General features: G+C 32.7%; 1 protein-coding gene across 2 annotated transcripts in view; it reads left to right on the forward strand.

Annotated features, from left to right (window-relative positions):
• col19a1 (collagen, type XIX, alpha 1) overlaps positions 1 to 16,949 on the forward strand; it is a 101,851-nt gene that overhangs the window by 46,269 nt on the left and 38,633 nt on the right. The window lies entirely within an intron of this gene.

Below are 16,949 nucleotides of genomic sequence, written 5' to 3' on the forward strand. Positions count from 1 at the left end.
TTAATTTAATTTAATTTAATTTAATTTAATTTAATTTAATTTAATTTAATGTTTTACTCAATTAAGTCAATTAATTTAATTCTATTTAATTCTATTTACTTTTGTTTTTAGTTTAATTTTAATTTACTTTACTCCTAATTTAATTTAATATATTTTATTTATTTAATTAATTCAAATATATTTAATTTAATTTTATTTAATTGTATTATTTTTTACTTCATTCTTAATTTAATTTAATTTAATTCCATTTAATTTAATTTTAATTTATTTTGCTTTATTTTATTTTATTCATTTTTTAGTTTAATTTAATGTAACTTATTTTATTTTAAATTTAATTTAATCGTATTTCATTTTATTTTATTTTATTTTTATGTAAAGCCATTCAAGATTTATGTTGTCTGTTTATTGATGTTTTATGAAGTGAAATGATTGCACTTTTACTAATAATTAAACTATTTTTAATATTTGATTGTCAAAGTGCCTGCAGCTCAACTAAATAGAAACGTCGTTTAGATCTTGAATGGTCTGACAATGAGTAAACAAATTCTCCATAAAGGTGTTTTTTTTTCCCTAAATGAACGTGTAGCTGATAATAGTCCCGTACCCTTCATTGTGAGAGATTGCAGTCTTCAAGAATGACTGGAATCTTTATAAGTGAACAGCTGATGATATGTTTGTAGAGGACAAATGGTCTTTAAGGTCATTAGCCTAATTAGTTTGTTGTGTTTTGGAATAGAGACGTTTCTTGACAAGAGCCACTTGTTTAGTTTGGGGTGGGAAATTTGGAATACCTTTTGGGAACAAGCAGTCAGTAAATCACACTCCTGTAGGACCAGCTTTCTATGGATGTGTGTGTGTTTTTTAACATAATTGATGCAGCCACTGCAGGTCTTTTTTTTTTTTTTTTTTGTAATACAGTAGGATGTTTTTGCACGACTTTTTAGCCTCATTAATTAATTAATTAATTCATTCATTCTTTTGCCTTCGGCTTAGTACCTTTTCCAATGTAAATGGTTGATGAGTTTACATGCATGTGTGTGTACATAACATTCTGTAGTGCATTCAGTAATTGTTTAATGTCATTTGGGGATTTTAGTCTTCATACAGTTTGCTACATTTATAAAACACCCGTGTCTTGAGGTTGTTCTGTATGATGCAATTTTTGTAGCGTGATTTGATTGAATGAGAATCACAGAACTTATCATTCTTCTTAACCACTCAAATATATATAAAAAAATTAAATTAAAATAAAGTAGTGACTGCAGGTTGAAGGAAAATAGTGAAGTAAAATACTGATACATCAGTGTTTCCCAACCCTGTTCCTGAAGGGACACCAACAATACACATTTTCAACCCATTCCTATTTAAACATCCCTGAATCAAATCATCAGGACATTAGAAGAGACTCCAAAACCTGAAATGAATGGGTCAGATAAGGGAGACATCCAAAATATTTATTGTTGGTGTGCCTTTAGGAACAGGGTTGGGAAACACTGCGATACAGCACTAAGATGTATTCAAGTGAAATTAATGACCCATTTCCACTAAGTGGTACAGCACAGTACGGTATGTGTCACCTTTTATCAGGCTTGCATTTCCACTGCCAAAAGGACACCAATGGTTTTGGTGGGCATGGTGTATGACATAATGTTTCGGTCGATGTCATTCTCGCTTGAGGAAATTCAAAGTAATGCTGTATGGGTTGTTCACATATCATATAAGAAGCAATTCTTACAAAACAGATGCTTTATACACATAAATACTTGTGTATAAATGTTCATTACTAACTTTTCTATAAACAGGATTTAATTATAACTGCAAATCAATGATTGATGAGTGTAAAATAGCCTACTGTAATGCCTGTGATTATATAAAATAAATAAATGCAACATAAATGAACACATACTGACCCTTACAGTCTCTGATATATTACCAATTACAGAAAAAATACACACATCATAGATTTAGTCTTTATTTAATATAAAAGCTTATCGAAGCGTACTATACCACTCGGTGGAAACGGGCCATAAAAATTGAAAGCTACTTAGTAAAGTACAATTCCTGAGAAAATTTGAGTAATTGTAATTTATTACTTTACACCACTGCTCTCCAATGTGTTACACAAGTATAATAATAGCATTTTTTACTGTAACAAAGGAATGCTGCCAAATGTACCAAAGTAAAAGTTTTTTTCTTCACAAAAAATGTACTTGAATATAAGTACACATCTTTTAAACATACTCTAAAGTACAAGTTATCCAAAAACTGTACTGAAGTAAATGCAATTCATTACTTTGCACCTCTGCACAGTTGGTGTTAATGGATGACGGGTTTGTTATTGTTGTATTTTAGTGGCTCCTGCTGCTTCAAACCTCACTTTTCCCTAATTGTGTTCTCCGAAAAAAATAAATAAAATAAAATAAAAAATCTCAGTTCAATGTCAAACTGAATGCAACTTGCATTTATTTGTTGACCTCAAATAGGATTTAGCACAGTGCTTTCCAAATCTAATAGAATAAGGAACAAGTGTAATTACTTTTGGTACAAGAACACGACATTTTGTTATTAGCACGTATTGAATTTATGATGCATTTCCAAGATATTTCATCCGAGTTATGAATGTTACTTTTTATTAGCGGCCTGCTGAAGGTGAAAGTGAGCTTCATTGTTTTGCAGGTGCCTCTGTGCATGATAAATCCACTGTTTTGGCCGCTGGAATCTCAAATAACGTTACTTTAGACAGGCAGATAATTGGATAATTCAGCATTTCGTGACACTCTGGGCTATTGTTTCTTTTTTTGGTGGATCACTATAGATGTGCATGTTCAGGTTCTCAAGTTATCATGGCTGGAATGCTGTACAGCTACTGTGGAATAAGTGGACAATCCCATGGGATATTCTAGGATCGTGTTTAACACTTGATGGAGAGTCAGATCTCCATTTGCAGTAGTTTGAAGTCAATAGGTCATTGCAGAGAATTTAGACGTCCATTGTCCTGATTTAGAATGAAACATTCTTGCGTATCTATCTTCTGACTACTGTCTTGTCACAGTAAGGCTATCATTTATCAAGCGGTCAGTGTCAGAACTGTCTGGACATGCTTGATTTGTAGCCCATATAAGTGATAGTATTAGACATTAGCATTCTGAAAAGCATTTTATTGGACAAGAAAAGAAGTTCTCTGCGGTGTGCAAGTTATTTTGGTCCATGCAGCATTTTGATTAGATGAGAAAATTCATGGAAATGAATGGCCAGCAAATCATTGCATATTTGTCTTTTGACACAATAAACCAATTAATTTTTATTCTGAGCTCCTATATATGGAATAAAAGATGTTGTCATTTCATTTATTTATTTATTTGTTTATTTTTTTGCTGGGGTATATTGATTTAAATAAATTTTTGTGGCACCCCAGAAATATATTTTTCACCCCATTTTTGTTATGTTTATTTATTTATTTATTTATTTATTTATTTATCTATTTTTAAAATCATCATCATCATCATCATCCTTCTCCTTCTTCTTCTTCTTCTTCTTCTTCTTCTATAACTATTATTTATATTATTATTATTTGTTTTTTAAAACTACATTTAATGTTTAAATATTTTAGCAGTGAAAACAGTTAAAATAAAAAATAAATAAAAAATAAAGCTGCAGTTTAAAGGTGCAATAGGAGATCTTTGAAAATGCTAACGTTAGCCTGATGGCACTGAAAGCAGCACCCCCTCAACGCATGACTGTGCACTAAACAACATCATTACAATATATTGCGTAACATTCACCAGAGAGAAAAGGTATAGTACATTAAATAAATACAATACCTAGCATTAAAAAGAATGTAGATTGTTGACGTTTGCCTACTTTTCTAATATTCTTATATCCTATATATTTTCTGCGCTAACAATGCGTGCGGAGATATGCAGTTACATATTTTGAAAGGCAGGTTGGAAAGCCTTTTGTAATGTTCGCAGCGATTTGTTTTGATTGGATGAACATTTATTTTGTTCCTACACCTTTCACAGAGTATTTATTTACAAATTATACATTTAGAACACTTAATTTAATGATTGCTATTGTGGATGTGAAGAGACTTTCGTAACAAAACCAGCATAACCAAAACAGTTTCTAAAGACAATCAACTAGTTCACCTTCAACATAAATGTTTAAAGGCACAGTATGTTATTTTTGCCTCTTGAAGGAGCGTATTCACAACAAACACAGGCATAGTTTGTTGATGCTGGGACTGAGTTTGGAATCATGGGAGTAAGATTTGAACATTCTTTGAAACATTCGGGGTAATGCAAGTACATAATACAGCAAAATAGATAACATGGTTGTAGAGAATTAGGGAAATTTTTGTAAAAATTACTTAAATTAACAAATAATTTATAAACTGTTTTTTTACAAAGAGTATTGTGGAACTATTTCACTTTATAACACTTTATGCAATTTGGGAACAAACTTTGGGTCAACTTATTAGGATGACTCTAAAATTCATGTGGGTTCTTTCAGACAATAATTTTTATTGAATTTCTATGGCTAAAGTCAAGTATTCTTGCGTATTTGTCTTTGGACACAATGAACCACTCAGTCTGGACACATTCATAATTGGCCTCGGAGCTTACCAGGTTTGGACTAAGAGACACTAAACTTCCACTTTTAATTACATGTTTTTTTTAATTTTCATTTTGCTAGAGTTTGTAGTCTGGAATCAATTATTCTTGCATTTTTATCTTCTGGCCATTGTCTCGCCGTTGATTGGTCAGCTTGGTAGTGTTGATAAGTATTGGCAGGGCTGAGAGACGTGGGAGAGCAGCAAGCCTGTTGTAGCGAGTGTTTACAACTGTCGAGTCCCATGGAGGAGCTCCTGATGGAAACTTTTTATAATGCGTTTACCTTATAATCAAAGTTGACCACCGGTTCCTGCCTCTGAATGAGCAAGTTTTAGCTACTTGTACATTAAGGTAGCATTCAGAAAAAAACAAAACACCTGCGAAAAAGTCGACACAGAGGAACATAAAAACCAACTCTCAGCTAGTATGCAGTATAAATGCATGACTATGTGCAAGGCATGTGTCGTGGGTCACAGCGATCACTTGACGCAGAAGTATAAATAAGCTTTAAGAATAAAAGCCATTAAAGCAAAACAAGAGTGTAAGCAATTGTTAATTGGATATGAGCTTGACTCATTATGAAGACAGCAGAGCTTTATGCTACAGTTGACCACTTCTAGTTTTTCTAGTTTCTTCTAGTGGAAAGAAGCAGCTCTGTTTTATCATACTAAAATATGAATGTATTCTGTCATAATGCTACTTTGTACAGTTTATAAACACACAAAGCATTAATTAAAGCATTTTTGGTCTATTCCAAACCAGAAATTGAGGATATTTGATGTCATTGGTGTGACCACACAGTACACAGTCCATGTCACCAGTTAAAAATTAGCTTATTTCTTTGTATTTGAACTTGCTTTAAAACATTTGGGGTAATGCAAGTACATAATTCAGCAAAATAGATAACATCGTTCTAGTGATTTTGGGAAATTTTTGTAAGAATTACTTCAATTAAATTTGGTCCCACTTTATATTAAGTGGCCTTAATTAATATGTACTTACACAGGAATTATTAGTTTGTTACAATGTTATTATTGTGTAAATACATGTATTTACTGTGTACTTATGCTTGATTGAATTCCTGTATTTAATTACATCTGTAATTAACTTCTGTATATACATTTGTAAATACACTGTTAACCATCCCTTACACCTCAACCCATACTTAATCCTACCTATACCACCAAACCTGTCCGTAACCCAACCCCTATCCCAACTCAAGAGCACCACAAGTGTTCTCAAATACATTATAAACACAGTAAGTACATTGTATTTATATTGTTGATGCAAGTACATATTAGTTAAGGCCACTTAATATAAAGTGGGACCAGCCTTTTTTTACATAGAGTATTGTGTAGCTATTTCACTTTTTACTAACACTTTATGTACTTTAGGGACAAACTTTGGGTCAACTTTTTAGGATGACTCTAAAGTTATATGTGGGTTTTTTCAGACAATTATTTTTCTTGCATTTCCATGACTAAAGTCAAATATTCTTGCATATTTGTCTTTGGTCACAATGAACCACTCAGTCTGGACACGCTCATAATTGGCCTCGGAGCTCAATAGATATGGACTAAGAGACACTAAACTTCCACTTTTAATTACGTGGGACTTTTTGAGTTTTATTTTGCTGGCGTTTGTAGTCTGGAATCAATTATTCTTGCGTTTTTATCTTCTGGCCATTCTCTCGCTGCTCATTAATCATTGTTCACTGTCAAAACAGTCTGGACACACTTAATTTGTTGTCCATATTAGCACTTGATCTGGTTTAAAAACTTTTTTGAATGTTTGCTTTGAGACTTCAATGAAAGTGATGCTTCTGTGAAAGTTTGTGGTGGTAATTAGTCTATTATTTACTATTTGTGCTGTCATTAAACACAAGATTAAGTAAGTGCTAAGTTCTGTAGAACGATTATAATGCATTTCTGTCTGAGCTGATTTTTACAGATTGTTTCTCACTCTTTTCACTTAATTCTCCCTCTAAGGCTCTATAATGAGTTTGACCTCTTTTTTGATATAATTAGTTTTCTGTTGATATGTTTAATAGCTCACACTATCACAGCAAAAGGCATTGTATTATTTTCCAAGTAATTTCAGTCATTTTTTAAATAGCAATTCCTTCGAATGCATCCATATATGACAGCATCTTTTCAATCACAAAAACTCAGTTGTTTACACATTTTCTTTGAAAACAACATTTATTGAATTCCTCCTAGACTGTGGGTGCATCTGGTTTGAACTTACTTTACAACTGTTAATTTATAGTATGATTGATTTGTAAGAATGGGATTCAGACGTATTACATCTGCCATGTTGTCATTATCATATGACCAACCTGCTTCAATCATGTCACTTCACTTTCAATTATAAATCCTTTTCTGTGTCCTCATGGGATAGTAAAGTGTCTATCAAATGTTGCTTGTAGTTTGTCAGGATACTTTTTTCCTACTGTTTTTGAAAGCTATTTAGAAATACTCCTCGGCTCACTTGTTGTTTTTGTTCGATGATATATGACCTAAAATAAAAACCAATTTTTTGAAGATGATTAATTGAAGAATTTACATCAGTTTTAATTATTGAACAATTATTTTATTTAGGTTTTGTGGTAAAACACCTTATTGTATTGTTATTGCTTGATATTTGTCTGTGAACTTTGGACTTGTGCTTGTCTTGCACCATTTTCTGAAAGTGCTAAAAGAACGTAGATATATTCTTTATATATACGTTTATACCGATGACTCTGTTTGTTTGCTAATGCTAGTTTTAGACACCATGGTTGCGTTCAGGATGTGCATCAGAGTTTGAGATATGTTTGTAGGATTCTTTTCCTCTCTATATGCACCAGGCACTTTTTTTATGAACAATTCATGTTTCTAGGAAAATATTGTGTATTTCTGAGTGTCTCAGCTGCCCTGTTCACCCTACTTACACCTTAACTGTTTTTGATTAATTGTAATATAGTAATGTGTACCATTTAAAGCAGATTTGGATGTTAAAGGGCACCTAGGTTACCCCTTTTTCATATTTAATATAAGTCTTTTGTGTCTCCAGAATGTGTCTGTAAAGTTTCAGCTCAAAACACCCATCAGATATTTTTATTATAGCTTTTATAAGTTTCTATTTTATACTTTTTAGCATCAGGTAACTGTTTTGTTGTACTGTGCCTTTAAGGCTAGTCCTCCCCGCCCACCATTTCTAGAGGCCTTTCAGCGAGCTTTAATCTCCCCACCTCGGCTGCCTCAGACAACAGACAGACATAAGGGAAGAAGATTGCACGTAGCGTTTGGGAGATATACTACAGTAAGAACTTTACCAATGAGTATTTGATGCATTTGTTGTGGAGTTGCAACGATGAGTCACACACAATGTCGTTACAAAGTTCACGTGCACACAAACACACAGCGTGGACACGCGCACACAGACAGCACGCGTGCTTAGTTTTGCACTCTTTTTGCACGCAAATGTGACAGGATACAGGCTAAACTCTACTGCTGTATGGATACCTGTTATGTACAAAATAAACCTTATTTAACATCCACAAACCGGAATTGAAGCGTCTGCTTTTATGATTGTTCTAACATGCGACTGTGGTGATGAAGTAAAGCTGAAGTGAATCGCTGTAATTTATTACAGACATGCACTGTTTTAAAACGTGTTAAACTTGTAAACATTTGATGATGATTGATGATCCTAGCAAACTGATCAGATCTTTTATTCCTGGTTGCTTTGGGCACGTCCTGTCTTGTTGTCTTGTTGATATGATTATACACGTGACTACTGGGACATGTTAATACGCAGCTATCAATTAATTTGGTGGGTGGGGGGACCGCACTCCTACGTCAAATTGCGGTTGGTCTGAAAACCGATCCAATTGGTATACCGTTTTTATGTTGTTAAATTGAAAAAAAAAAAAAAAAAAGGACGGGTGTGTTTATATCACCCCAATATGACGGTCTACACTATACTTACACGTGTCTTCTCCAAACAGCTTGAAAAGTAGATGCTTGCTGTCATGACAGCAATAAGATCCAATGGACAGCCAATCGCTTTCACTTCAAAATGGTGGAATCCGAGGCTGTTGCTGGGTGCTGCTGATGCAATGGAACGTTCTATTGAGTGTTGCCTCTTGGTGATTCTAAGCTCTTTGCTGTGGCTCCCAACATTGCAGATCCTGCAATGCGACTATTATGGATGCACACATTGCATAGCGATGTTGAAGCGATATATTGTGCAGCCCTAATTTGAACCAATTTAAGGAAGTTATGAAACATTCTTTCAAAAAGATTACAAAAAATAAAAAACTTGCATCAAAAAAATTGAGAACCTGCTGATTTTTATTATATGGATTCTTTGTGAATAAAATAAAATAAAATCTTGTCTACATAAGCCTATTGTGTGGATTTGCCACATTTACATTAAACTCACAATACAAAAGCCCACAAGGAGCTAAACCTCATGTTTCTGATTTTATTCTTAAGCCAAAAAGGCTCATTTCCAGCACCTCGAGAAAAACCTGACCCACATTTCTGCTATGTGGGGATTCATGGATGTTGGAAAGTGAAAATGCATTACAGATAAACGGAGCACATGTATTCACGGCTGGCGTCTCCCGCTGACTTGGTTCTGTTATTGCTTCCTCAAAGAGAAACATTTGAATATCATAGACAAGCAAGCTGCTATCAAACGGCCATTGGGGGCTTTGTGTTGGCAATGTAATTTGTCAACGACACACCATTCTTGGTGGTGTTTTTTTTTTTTTTTTTTTTTTTTTTTTTTTTTTGAAGAAAATAAATGCAAAGTCGTGGAGGCAGGGAGGACGGCAGGATGTATGCATGGATAAGAGTCTATTTACTGCAGCACAAGTCAATGGAAAAGAGGGAAATAAACCTATTTATAGACTGCATGCAAAGCTTGTTTACTTACTGAAGTGTCTATCTGTAAGTCACATGATAGTGTTTTGGACTGTATTGACTTGCTTGTATTTATTACTTATTGTTTGTCATCTTTTTCTTTTTTTTCTTTTTTTTCCTTTCTTTTCTTTACTTTTTAATTATTTTTATTTCTTTTCTTTTTCCCTCTTTCCTTTTCCTTTCTTTTCTAACCATTTTCGTTTCTTTATTGCTAATCTTTTCTAATCTTCAAATTCTTTTATTTTCTGTTTTCCCTTTTCTTTCTTTCTTTCTTTCTTGCTCTTTTTTTTCTCTTTCATTTTCCTTTCCTTTTCTCCTAATATATTTTTCTTTTTTACCCCTTTTCTTTACTTCTAATATTTTAATTCTTTTATTTTCTTTCACTTTCCTTTCCTTTCTATTCTGTTTATTCATTTTTTCTTTACTTTCTTTTATTTTTATTTTCCTTTTTTTCTTTCTTTTTCTAAACTTTTTCTTTTCTTTTTCCTTTCCTTCTCTGTTCTTTTTTTATTTCTAGCCTCTTTTCTTTTTCTTTACTTTTTTACTTTCCTTTCATTGTTTTCTTTCTTTTTTCCTTTTTTGTCTTATTTCCTTTGTTTTTCCATTTTTTTTCTTTTCTTATCTTTTCTTTTTTTCTTTTCAATCTTCTTATTGTACTCATATCTAACTTATTTCCTTTTCTTTTTTTTCCTTACCTCTCTTTTCTTTCACTTTTCTCTCCTCTCTTTCAACATCTTTTTTTCTCATTTACTTTATCTTTTTCCTTTCTTTTCTTTTTCTTTCCTTACCTTCTCTTTTTTCTTTACTTTTTTCTTTACATTCTTTCTTTTCAGTCTTTTTTCTTAATTTAATTTTTTACTTTGCTTTCTTTTCTTTCACTTTTCTTTATTCTTTTTTTTTCTTTTTTTTTTTGTTCCATTTTTGCTTTCCTTTTAATTAATTTTCTTTCATTTTTTTCTACTTTTCCTTTCTTACCTCATTCATTCATTTTCTTTTTGGCTTAGTCCCTTTATTTATCCGGGGTCACCACAGCAGAATGAACCATCAACTTATCCATCATATGTTTCACGCAGAGGATGCCCTTCCAGCCGCAATTAAATCAAAATAAAAACACAAAATATTAAAATCATAAAATAAATCATTCACACACATACACAACGGACACTTTAGCTTACCCAATTCACCTATACCACGTCTTTGGACTTAGGGGAAAGCCGGAGCACCTGGAGGAAACTTACGTGAACACAGGGGGAACATGCAAACTCCACACAGAAACGCCAACTGACCCAGCCGAGGTGTGAAGCCGCGACCTTCTTGCTGTGAGACTAATGTACTCTCCACTACACCACCGTGTCGCTTGTTTTCTTACCTTTTTATCTTTAATCTTCTTTTCTTTCATATTTTCTTGTTCATTATTCTTTTTAGTTATAATACAATTATAAAACAATAGCAACAACAATAATGATCCAGAGTTTGACCATTTGATATTTGTGTAATGGTTGTTGGAGTTAAAATCCTTGCAAATTTAATTATGCTAAAGCCTGTTTTAAATAAAGTAACAAAGTATTGATAAGTTATGTTACAATATATTTTACCCTAATTCTAAAGCTAGCTAAATGATCTCAGTAGCTTAATATGTTATTTACAATTACACCCCAAACCAACAGCAATTAAAATGTGAAGACAATACACACTCATGCTCTTCAGGTATAAGCAGATGAATTAGAAATATAAGGATATCTGTTTGAATTAGAGCAGTCTATAACACTGAATATGCTCAGCTTTTAACCCTAAAAGAGAAAACGAACGATTAAAACAGCAACAATTTGCAAGGCAGAGTGTGACTATTACAGGGTTTTTGAGTGCTTAAGCTCCACCGAATGTCACCCAAAGGTTAATTGCAGTGACCTACACAAGAACCCTTTTTGTGAATCACTTCGAGCATGGCTCTCAAAAGAGTTTTTGCACCCAGTGCTGAAAATTGCCAGTCACAATCGTGTTTCATGGATCGAGTGAAGTGGGATTAATCGCATGAGGAGTTTTGTTCAGGATTTCTAGATCCTTCATACTAGTCCATGCACAACACGTCCAAAATGCAATTACCTGGACTGTTTTTTTTTTCTTTTTCTTTGTTTTGTTATGGAGATGTACTTTCTAACCACACAGCCTCCCTAAGAGCTCACTCGATTTCCCTGTAATCCAATATTCTCGAAGACACCACAATGACACAAGCATTTATTTATTTTTATTTTATTTTAGACCGTAGACCTGAATTCAGGGGCCACTTTTGTGTCTGAATTGTTTATGAAATTGTGTTTTAATGGTTTCACAATTCATTACATCCAATTCAGTATTAATCTTTCTTTGTAATTGGATTAACGTCCAGGAAATTTCAAGGTTATTGGTAAGTGAAAGTGACAGCATGATTGTCTAGTTTGATTGATGGAAGCAATGGATTAATAAGATGGTAGGAAGTTTTCTTTTTAATTTATGGTATTAGTTCTGCCCATCAGTTCATGTCTATGTGTGTACCACAAGTCGCAGTGAAATACTTGCTCTGTTATGTTAAAAGCATATTGTTGAGTCAAATGATTATGCTACTCTTTAAAACATTTCTGTATTTTGCTTTTTAATTATTCTGTAATTCATAGAGATTTGTGGTTGTGAGAATATGATAATTAACTTTTTTTATTTGGATTTATTTATTGGGATATTATTTTATTTAAGACTAACTTTTTTATTTCAGATTTTATTTAAGATTAAATGTATTCATGATTAAGATTTTATTCAGGATTAAGATTTAATTTGTTTTATGATTTTTATATTTAGTGTTTTTATTTTGACTTAAGAATTTATTTATTTTTAAAGATTTTTTTGACTGTTTGTAATTTCAAGTAGAACATTTTTATTTCAATATTTTAGCTGCGATTTTAAGGTTTTATGATTGATTAATGTTTATATTTAATTCTATTAAAGATTTCATAAAATATAATACTAATCTAAAAAGAATTTAATGATAAACTTTTCTAATATTTTCCCTCAAACAGTACCAAATTTTGATTAATTTTTATTTTTTGTTTTAATTTTGTAATTGAATTAACTGTAAACATTTTCGAAGTTTATTATTTTTGTTTTATTATTATTTTAATAATTTATTTATTTTTGATCCGTTTGTGGCTTTTATGATTTGACCATCATATTTGCTAAATAATTAATATATTTTTATTTATGATAAAAGTTTATGATATTCATACTATAGACATTTTATTTTTTTTTATCGTTGAATGATTTCATTTATAAATGCTTTAGTTGAAGTGTTCAAGTTTTACTTTATTGTCATTCAAATGTACATTTACACAGAAATAAATTTCGTAGTATTGGCTTTGCAGTTTCAATCAAAATAACTCTAACAATAAATTAAAAAATTGTATATATATTAGCTGACTGACAGTCCTTATTATCAGGCGGATCTACAGTGCAAATAACAATAGTGCATGAAAGTTTTAGAGTGAGAAATAAAAAATAAAAGAACATAGACAAATACATTGTGACCCTTTAGGAGTTTAACAGTCTGATGGCCAGTGGCAGAAAGCTTCAATAGAACCTAGTGGTTCTGCATTTAATGCTGCGGAAACTCTTCTCAGAAGCTAGTGGGAGGAACAGTGCTTGCTGAGGGTGAGTTGCATCTTTGAATATATTCCTGGCCCGTGACAAGCATTGCTTTGGTGCGATATGCTGAATGGAGGGGAGGGTATACCGGTAATCCTCTCCACTGACCTCACCACTTTCCTCACCTTCTTTTCAGACAATTCCAGACAATTATGTCTTTATTGGGTGATAGTAAAATATAAATACTTTATTGTATTAATATTTTACTATCCCTGCATGCCACCCTTAATATACCCCATATACTCCTACCACTTGAACCTCAGACTCGCAGTGGTTTTACTCTATTAACCCTGACTCTAATGTTTTCAGCCACGTCAAACAAGGTCACAGTGGGTCTTGAGCCTGTAGCCTTCCAATTATCGAGTAATATTATCCAGCTCCGCAGCTGCTAGCTAGTGTGTTAGAAAAAGACCTGGACAGCTGTAATGCAGTAGACCTCAAAATCCACCGTTTAATGTGTGGATACAGGATTGTCCAGCAACATGTCCATCTGCCCTTTCAGGAAAACACACAGACACACACACACTGCCCGCTTCACCACAGGAGAAGATTTGGCACATTGAAGAGTTTCACTGTGTCGTTAGTTTGTAAACAGAGACTTTTTAGTGTACTTGGTGTCAGACAGATGAGGTATTAATGGGTCACTATTATCTCAGTGTGCTTGAGATAACATTAGTAGATTCTTTTCAGTCTTCATGGAGAGTAATAGTACCACAGTTTGCAAACCGCAGTGTCAGGCTATGCTGTTTTTGTTTTAACAATGAGTTTATAGTCTGAGTGCTGTAGACCTTTGCTTTAGTATGATGGCATATTTCTAACTGAAATTGAATATTGAGTAGGAGGCAGGGTTTTAGTTTTGTGCTCCTCTCTTCCTTTGCTTCCAACAAATTAATGGTTGGAGGGGTGTGGCTAAGGCTATTTTGTCAAACTGATCTCATTAAAGAAGGACTGTCATTACAGAGCGGAAGCAAACAGATGGATTTTGATCAAAGATCAAAAACTAACAGTTTATTTTGTTTTTCAGTGAATTAACTTGCATGGAATGGTGGCACAGTTTCTCAGTGGTTAGCACTGTAGCCTCACAGCAAGAAGGTTGCTGGTTCAAGTCCCGGCTGGGCCAGTTGGCGTTTTTGTGCAGTTTGCATGTTCTTCCCTGTGTTCATGTGTGTTTCCTTTGGGTGCTCCGGTTTTCCTCCAGTCCAAAAACGTGTGCAATTGGTGAATTCAATAAACTATATTGGCCCTAGTGTATGAGTGTGTGTGTGTGTGAATGAGTGTATGGGTGTTTCCCAGTAATGGGTTGCAGCTGGAAGGATATCCTCTGCGTAAAAAAAAAAAATGAGCTGGAATAGTTGGAGGTTCATTCCTCTGTGGTGGCCTCTGACAAATCAGAATCAGTTCATGAATGAACTCGCATGGATTACATGTTTAACAACGACTAACAATGTGTACTAGTAAAATAAAGATAAATACTTTTAAGGAAAAATATGTTTTAAAATGTTTAAATATGCAAATGAGGCACTATTTTCTGAAATATAAATTTATTTAAATTACAAAAACTGAATAAAATGAAAATTACTGTTTCATTTAGTTGACATTAGAGTCAAAGATTTTTACAGAGAGGATTTTGGAAATCTTTTGTTGTAGTTCACAAATCACGGTTTAATTCAAAACAGAAATAAATGTTTTTGTTGTTGTTATTATTATTATTTTTATTAAAGAATACAACTTTGGATGCAATACAGTATAATTTTTTTTTACATGCTAGTCAATCAATTTCTAGCTACTAAAATGGTTGTAAATATATATTGAGGACAAAAATCAACCCTAGGGCATATTAAAGAGGAGAGAAAAGAATTATAATAATAGAAATAGTAAGATAAAAAAGGGTCAATAATATGGATGAAGTGCAGAAAGGAAAAAAAGTGGCCTTGATCTCTGATTGTTTACAAAGTTCAGTATGGCTTGTTTTTGAAGAATTAAAGGCATGCCAGGAGACCATCTCTTTAAGAAAATAGTTTTTTTTTTTCATTTGTCGTAATGCATATGTTATTTGTTTACTTTCATACAGTTTCCACCCCTTTTGAGTCCAAGCATTATATGATGATGAGGGTTCAGAATTCCATCTGCATGTGATGCACTTCAAAATAAATGTTATTTGGAGAGAACAGACTTTAAAATATTTTAATGGAAATCTATAGACTCAGTGACAAAAGTAATAAAATTAATAAAATATTTTCTATGTTTTATTTACATTTAGTCAAATAAAAACAACTAATCTCAATACCGAGAGGTGCCTAAAAACAGTATTTTTGCATGCATTCAGTGTCTCATTTTAAAATGAAACATGTCCTCATCCATTCTAGCATTTACACTACATTTCAGAAAGATCTCAGTTTAAACAAGAAAATGCATGTGAGATCTTAAGAGACAGCTTTTTTGTGTGTGAATTTTTTGTTTAAATGATTCATTAATGAAAATGATTTATTACATATTCTGTCTTTATACACTCTCAGAAAAAAATGTACGCAAGCTGTCACTGGGGAGGTACCTTTTCAAAAGGTACAAAATTGTACCATATTAATAACACAAGGGTACATATTAGTACCTTAAAAGTACAAAAGTGTTCCTCTTAAAGTTTGTAGGTACTAATATATACTTTTGAGGTACCAATATAAACCCTTTAAGTACAAGTGTATACCTTTTGAAAAGGTACCATCCCAGTCACAGCTCAAGTAACTTTATTTCTGATAATGTAACTTGTATAATCGCAATGCATTCTGGTGAATGGAGGTATTTCAATAAAAGGAAACAAATACAGCATACAAAAAACCCTATAAAAACATATTGTTACCAACCCAGATTTATAATGTTTTTCTAGTAAGGTGTCAGCAACATAAAAAGGACACACAACTTGAAATACAATTCTCTAACTAATTAGAGCCAAAATATGTCTTTTCAAAAAGAAAATATAATGGCAACAGAAAAAAATATATTAATAAATTAACTTAACAACTTTAACTTAATCAAAATAATTAAAAAAAAAAAAAACATGACATAACAAAGATTAACAAAGAGAGAAAACAAACAACACTGGCATGGCTTCTCAGCAGTGGCTGCATGCACAAGATGTCCACAGAACGTTCAAACCTTCATCAGGACAGCAAGATACATAGAGATTCTCAACAAGCATGGGTCATGCTTGCGACAGAGCAAAACAAGAGTATCATAGACACGCGCTGAAAACAAAGAGCCACACAGACGCACAATCAGCTACTGCTAATAAAGCCAACAACGTAGAATTAGCCGTAGGTGCAAAGCGAAGTTAGCCTCAAAGAAAGAGAAATACTAACTAATATCAAGAAAACATGCACTTCCAAACAATAAACAAATAAATAAATAAATAAATAATTTAATTGATTAATTTACGATGGATGCATGGATGGACTGTAAAAATAATGCTTTGGCAGAGAATTATCAATACATTTTCCATATATACATATATTTTCAGTGTTCGCGACCCAAAACTTTTACATGGATCCCTAACATTTTAAATGCATTAAAATGATTTACGCAGTTGTTGTTTTTTTCTGTACATTAAACTATTGGCTTTTTAAGCTTTCAATCTCAGGAGTCAGTTGTGTGGTGAATGGAGTTACATAATCGCCAATGTACAGTATACCAAATCAGTCATACAGCAGTTAATATAAAAAAAAGAAGATTACAGCAGAGCAGTTCACAGTAGGTTTTAACA

Source organism: Danio rerio, chromosome 13 (assembly GCF_049306965.1).
Source record: "Danio rerio strain Tuebingen ecotype United States chromosome 13, GRCz12tu, whole genome shotgun sequence".
Taxonomy (NCBI): domain Eukaryota; kingdom Metazoa; phylum Chordata; class Actinopteri; order Cypriniformes; family Danionidae; genus Danio; species Danio rerio.